This window comes from Hippopotamus amphibius, chromosome 6 (genome assembly GCF_030028045.1).
Source record: "Hippopotamus amphibius kiboko isolate mHipAmp2 chromosome 6, mHipAmp2.hap2, whole genome shotgun sequence".
Classification (NCBI taxonomy): Eukaryota; Metazoa; Chordata; class Mammalia; order Artiodactyla; family Hippopotamidae; genus Hippopotamus; species Hippopotamus amphibius.
In genome coordinates, this window is record NC_080191.1 from 10529955 (window position 1) to 10537129 (window position 7175).

Genomic DNA, 7175 nt, shown 5'->3' on the forward strand with positions numbered 1-7175 from the left:
CAAACATAACCTCTATTCTGACCTCTATTATTATACATTAGCTTTGTCTTTACAAAGTTATATTTTCTTTTTTTTTTTAAACGAATATAAAACTATTTATTGACCACTGTTCACTGGTATTTACAATAAAGTAAACAATATGCAGTTGAATAACATTCTGATTACTACAAAGTTATTGTTTTTCCTGGCTTCTGCTGAACCAGTAACCCCAAATACTGAGAAGACTGAGCGTACACGTAAGAAATGGGTTGGGGTAAAGTTTGAGAAAAACATGCAGATCAAGTTTAGATTAGAAAAGTTTGTTTACTCATTTATTCCTGCAGATCCTATATTGCCAACATCTCTAACCATCTGATTAGGTTTCCATGAACAAGTCTGAGACATTACATGTATCACAGCCTTTCAGTAAATATAGCACAGGAATTTCAACTTCTTGTAAAACGATTCACCAAAAGGAACCTTTAAATGTCCGGTTAACTAAGTCTTGCTTGGATAATTAAAACATACCAGATATTTGCTAGTTTTTTCATTTGGGTGGGGAGGTTGTTGATAGTGATAAAATTTTCCTTTTAGGGGTTTTGCATATAAAAGTACATTTATATGACTGTAGATATGGATGCAGATTCTGATAGGACTGCTTTAAAAAATTACCCAAATTGTTTACATTAATTTGTCTACTTAATTACAAAATTATTTAATTTGAAAGGTTAAGACTTAAATTTTTCATTTTAAGTTGAAGTGATTTCTTATACTGCTCAAAATGATGGAATCCCAGAAACATGGGCTTATTCATGGTTGTGAAAAGCTGTTTTTGTTTTGGTAAATGTATTTAAACAACAAAAAACCCCAAACCATTTACATATATATTTTATGTATACACATTCAAAAAACCCAGAATGGTCTTTAGGCATATATGAGTTAAATGCAAATTCTAAATTCTGACTGAGTAATGACTATGGACACTTCCCCCAACATTTAGAAAAGCTGTTCTCTAATGCAGAGGAAATAACATACCATGGTATCAAATGTTCTTTTCTGCTAAAGGAAGCAACTACAGAAAGCTTTTATTTGTTCAAAGTAACCAGTGCTACAGATGCAAAATAACAAAACAAAAACCCAACAACTTCCCCAATACTACTTCAAAAGAACATATCAAACTTGATTTTCATTAGAATGTAGTTATTTCTTCACACTAATAAATCAAAAAACCAAGACACAGATATTATATATATATATATAAATATATATAAAAAGCAACACAAACAATTATTGAGCTTCATCTTCTGGACAAGAATGCCAAGTTAGTCTCTCTTCATAAAAAGCAATTACAATTTGAGGACACTTCATATTTGCCTCCTTTGCCAGCACCAAGTCTGCCTCATCTGAATCCCTCCATTTCATGAGAAACATCAATTCTCCACTGCTGTCTGTGGCACCAATTATTCGTTCTGGATCAAGACCTCTGGCAAAACCTCTTGGTTTATCAGCAGCATCTCTTTTCTTCTTTGATTTGCTATCATCAGATTCACTGTCAGATAAATATTTTCTTTTTGTTCCAGCTTTTTCTTTACCAGCTTTTTGAGAATTAAGAAATGCTTCAATTAACTCTGGACAATCTAAATTTTCTTCAGGTTCCCAAGTATTGTCTGCATCTGTAAATCCCTTCCACTTCAGGATATACTCCACGTTCCCATTCACTACATGTCGGTCCAGTACTTTTTCTACTACAAATTCTTCAGGTTCTGCCTCTTCAACTTTTTTTACTCTTCCCATTCTGTTTCTTTCCCATTTTTTGCAATGTCGTTTTATTGGAGGCCATTTTTTATTGCAGACTTGAAGAACTATTATTCACCGCTTCCGAGCTGCTCCGGGTCCCGGGTCTGCGGCATCTCCAGCCCTGCGCGCCTCAAGCTCCAGCCACATCCGGGGGGGGGGGGTAGGGGGGCTCAAAGTTATATTTTCTAACTGCCTCTGTTACTGAGCTCAGGTTTGGTTGCTCGCTTGCTGGAGAGGCAGGCTTTGGTTGGAAAGGAAAGGTTGCTTTACTCAGGAGGCTGACAACCTGGAGTGAAGGTGAACTCATGTCCCAAAAGCAACTCTGAAGATTCTGCTTGACCATGAAAGTTTTTAAAGGGAGAATCTTTAGGGGAGGGGGTCAGAGTTTTCATTATCTTCCTCTGTGTGGAGACTTTCATCTGATTGGTTGGTGGTGAGGTACTGTGGTGGGAACTCCCCCAGAACAAAGTAACGCTGGGGCCCAGAGGCCATAACTCAACTAGAAAGGAATGCAGTTGGATCCTGCTGTTATCTTTATGTGCCCATTAACTCTGAAGCCCCTCTCGCTTGGTTCCTGCATAAATCTGTTGGTGTGTAACTCCTGCCTAACTCTGTAGCTTAGCAATGGCCCAGAGGCCATAGAAGGGGAAGTACCCAATCAGGTTATACGCTCCTTTGCTTGTTACCTTATTTGGGAGGCAAAAAAAACTCCAATGTATAGGAGTTTAATGAAAATATATAAGGGGGTGCCCCGCTGTGTTCAGGGCTCAGCCTTTGGATATGAATCTGCTGAGCCTGTGCCGGTACAATAAACGTTGCTTCCTGCTTATAGCCTCGGTGTCCTGTCTGCTGCTGCAGATTCCTGCTACAGTACAAGGGTGGTGTTCCAGGAATCTTGTGGTCAGCCTGAAGTTACCATCCTCCACCTGGATGGGGGCCTTAATTCTTACAGAAGAACTCAAAGATATTGTTATGTATATTCTTTGAGGAGGAACCAGGACCCTGCACTATTGTTTCTTGACTGCTCCTCCTTTGTTACTGCATTCCCTCCCTTTTCTTATTAGCAACTGTTTGATTCTATCCTTTGGAACTCAGGGAAGGCCAAGGAAGCTGAATGAAGTCTGTTTCTTACAAACAAGAAATGGGGGACATGGACAGTATTTATACCCAGGATGCCTCACAGGGTTCTGCTCTGTTTCAATCCCCCTTTTCTTTGATTCTCCTCAGTTGTAAGGAGGACAGGTGTTGGACAAGAAAAGGAATAATGTTTTGAATGAAGAGGTAAATTATACACTTGACAGAGGAACTCAGTTTTAGGGGAACTCAGTTTCACTTCTTGCTAGTGTATAGCAATGCACTTGAGTTTGGTATATAGAATTCTTATTGAGCCACCTTGCTGTGTCTCATTTATTATATGTTTCTGGTTTTTGTGTCTGTTTTTCTGTACAAAGTTTGGGACTTGATGTGTGTAACAGGCAAGAGCTAAATCGGACTCCATGTTAGATCTAGTTCTTTGACTTTAATCTTTGCTTTTCGCTGCTTTTGTCATTATAATTATACATGATGGCTGCCTCAGGGAACACCGCCTCTCTGCCTGAATGTTAAACTGAAGTGCCTCTGTTCAGCTCACAGGCAGACAATCTGCCCTGCCCACCTGTGTGAATGGCTGCAGAAAAGAAGAAATTGACATATCCCCTCACGGAGGCTGGTCATTCCCGAAGATGTTTTGCGAGACTTATGGTCCTTTCACTTTACTTCCTCACAACCTCTCCCTCTCTGATTCTATAAAACAAACTGGCATCCAGACCCCAATAAGATGATTTATTGGAGACACTAGTCTGCCTTCATCTTGGTCTGCTGGCTTTCCTAATAAAGTTGTGTTCCTTGCCTCAACACCTCATCTCCGATTCATTGGCCTGTTGTGCGGTGAGCAGAGAGAGCTTGGATTTGGTAATGTCGACTTAAAAAAAGTGCAAAATGTGAGAGTTGTGAGTTGAGTTTATTTGGGGCAAAATTAGGACTGCAGCCCACAAGATAACATCCCAGATAGCTCTGAGTAACTGTTCTAAAGGGACAGGGGGGAAGATTAGTATATATGTATTCTTGGTAAAGGAGGAGTACATGCAATGAAATACATTTTTTTGTAGGGGGTTTCTGCTAGTCACGAGGAGCAGATGCCACCGTGTAGGGATTTAGTGCTTTTCTAGATATGAGGAGATGCAAGGGTTGGGCTCATAAAATCAGCTCCTGAAAACATCTATCTGAAGACCTGTTCCGCCTACTTTCCAAAGCACAGAGTCCCTCATTCCCGACCTCCACCCTGAATTCCCTTCAGGGGATGTTGAAGGTCAGCACCTATAGCAGCACAAAGTGGTTTAATTCTTGTACAGGCAAATGGCAAGTTCCAATTTATAGTTGACAGTAACATGTGGACAGTCATGTTATCTGTGTATGATAACAGTTTTGTTTCTTTTTAATCTCTACTTCTTAAATCCTCTTCTTGTCTTACTCTGTTGGTTAGGTGCTCTGGTACAATGTACAAAAGCAGTCATAGTCATAGTTTTTCCTGATTCTAAAAGTAATGCTTATAATTTTATTTTTTACCATTAAAAGTGATATTTGCTAATGATTTTTGGCATATACTTTTTTTCAGGTTAAGAAGCACCCTTCTATGCTTAATTTACTATAGAATATTTTATATATTTTAACCATAAATGAATTTTGAAGCTTATCAAATATCTTTTTCTTCATGTATTGAGAAAATTATATGGTTTTTCTCCTTTAGTATGTTAATGTGATTGTTTGTATAGACTTTCTAATGTTAAATCATTCTTATATAAATCCAACTTGGTCATTAACAAAAATTCCATTATGAAACATATTTAAAGTGGGTTTCTTGAAGATAGTATAGTTGAGTTGTGTTTTTTGGTCCACTCTGACACTCTTATGAGTTTTGTTTGCTAATATTTTGTTTAGGATTTATGTATCTATGGGCAAAATTAGCCTCTTATCTTTCTTATACTGTCTTTGTATAGTTTTAGAATCTCAATTGTATCAAGAATGTTGCCTCTTTTTACATACTCTGGAAGAATTTGTGTAAGATTGGAATAACCTTGTTTCTTTAAAGTCTGGAAGGTTATATCTGTATGTCTTTGTGTGTGTGTGTGTGTGTGTGCACGCACACACATGCATGCATGAAGATTTTTATTTACTGATTCAATTATTTTTTTAAAAAATAGGACTATCCAGGCTTTCTATTTCTTGAATTAGTTTTAAGTTAAATTTTTGTCAATTATTTCACTGTGTGTATTTCCCAATTAAGTGGCATAAAATTTTTCATAATTTTAAAAAATCTTTGAAAATTTCTAATGTATTTGTTTACTTCCTTCTTTATTTTTTTCTTTTTCTTGATCCATCTTGCCAGAGGTTGTCAATTTTAATAGTGATTTTAAATATCCAACTTTCGGCTTTAAAAAATCCTTTTGATTGTACCTTTGTTTTCTAGTTAATTTCTTTTTTCTTTATCATTTTCTTCCTTTTACTTTCTTTGAACTTATTTCATTGTGTTTTCCTAATTTCTTTAGCTAGATGCCTAGCTCAACAACTTTTACCCTCTCTTACTTTCTAATAAGCAATTAAGATTATACGTTTCCCTCTAAGGATTGCTTTAACTGAATTCCACAAGTATTTTCAATACCATTCTTTGGACCACAGTTGGGATTACTGGTTTAGATTGATTTATGGCAAGTAAACTAAATTATTTGAGTGCTTACTAAGTATAAGCCACTATGGTGATCACCTTAAGATATGAAAAACCTACAGCAGATACTGTTCCCGTCCTTCCTTCCACTCATAATGTAAAGTAAATCTATTGTATATTTTTGTCGTGACTCATTCCTTTGAAGTTGTACAATTCTAATATTGTTCTTTGTTATAAGGTGTTGGAGTCAATAGGGATGATAAGACAATGTCAGTAGTAAGCGAGGAAGCAAAGTGACCCAAACCGTGTAACAATGAAGAGAAACAGTCTCAATCCCAGCATAAATACTAATACCAAGGATTATATTGGAGTAAGTGGCAATTTTTAAAAAATAAATATGCTTCTTATTTGTTCTCTACCCTAGCCTGAAGGAGAAACCAAAAATTTAATTTACTAGTAAAATGAGAAGGAAAAGTTCTTTGGCCAGAAGTATTCTCAGTTCTTTGAACCATGTGGTTTGGGAGATTCTGCAGGGCAGCATTTTATGCTCTGAATCTATAATTTGTTCTAATCTTCCACGAACACATGCCTTGCCACCATTCATTTTCTGCTCTCCCACAATTTCAAGATCTATATTTGGGTGGATACTGTACAGGTAACTAGGAACCTTTTTGTTATTGCTTCAATGGCCAGGAAGAATGAAGGAGGATTGCATTGATTTATATATCATGTGTATTTTTAAATTTTTATTTTTATTTTTTAATAAAAATTGTATGTATTTAAAGTATGCAACATGATGATTTGATACATATATACATTGTGAAATGATTACTATAGTGGAGCTAATTACCATATCACCTCCTCACATAGTTACTCTTTTGTGTGTGTGTCATGAGAGCATCTGGAATCTATTCTCTCGGTAAATTTCAGTATTCAATATAGTATTATTAACTACAGACGTTATATGCTATATTACATCCCCATGATGTATTCGTCTTACATAACTACAATTTTGTACCCTTTGACCAACATCTCCTCATTTTCCCCACCTCCCACCTCTGAGAACCACCAGCCTCTTCCCTGCTTCTATGCATTTGACTTTTTTAGATTCCACACATCAGTGAGATCATGCAGTATTTTTCTTTCTGTGTCTGGCTTATTTCACTTAGTATAATGTCCTCCTGGTTCATCCATATTGTTGCAAATGGCAGGTATATCGGGTGTGTTTATATTAGGTTGAACCAACATGAGATTGCGGATATTTAACCATTTCTAACCTATGAACATAGCAATTTCACATGGCTGAATTGTGAATATTTAGAGCTTGAATGGAAGCAAATCCTGTGGCATGGTCATGGAAACTCTCTTCTGCTAATGGAAAAAAATGGAGAAAAGTAAAGAACCACCATAAGTAATTGTGTCATGTTGGTAAACCTTAAAATTCAAGGCTACTAACTAATTCAATGTTGAACTTTTTAAAAAATTTATTTATTTATTTATTTATTTAGGCTGCGCCAGGTCTTCATTTTAGCATTCAGGCTTCTTAGTTGCAGCATGTGGACTCTCAGTTGTGGCATGCCTGCAGGATCTAGTTCCCTGACCAGGGATCAAACTCTGCATCGGGAGCATGGAATCTTACCCACTGGACCACCAGGGAAGTCCCCCAGTGTTGATAAATCATTAGAATCTGATGAGGAAG

At 36.8% G+C, this 7175-nt stretch overlaps 1 pseudogene; it reads right to left on the minus strand.

Annotated features, from left to right (window-relative positions):
* Positions 1 to 1028: 1028 nt before the first annotated feature.
* LOC130855743 (chromobox protein homolog 3-like) lies at positions 1029 to 1931 on the minus strand (annotated as a pseudogene).
* Between the last annotated feature and the right edge of the window lie 5244 nt (positions 1932 to 7175).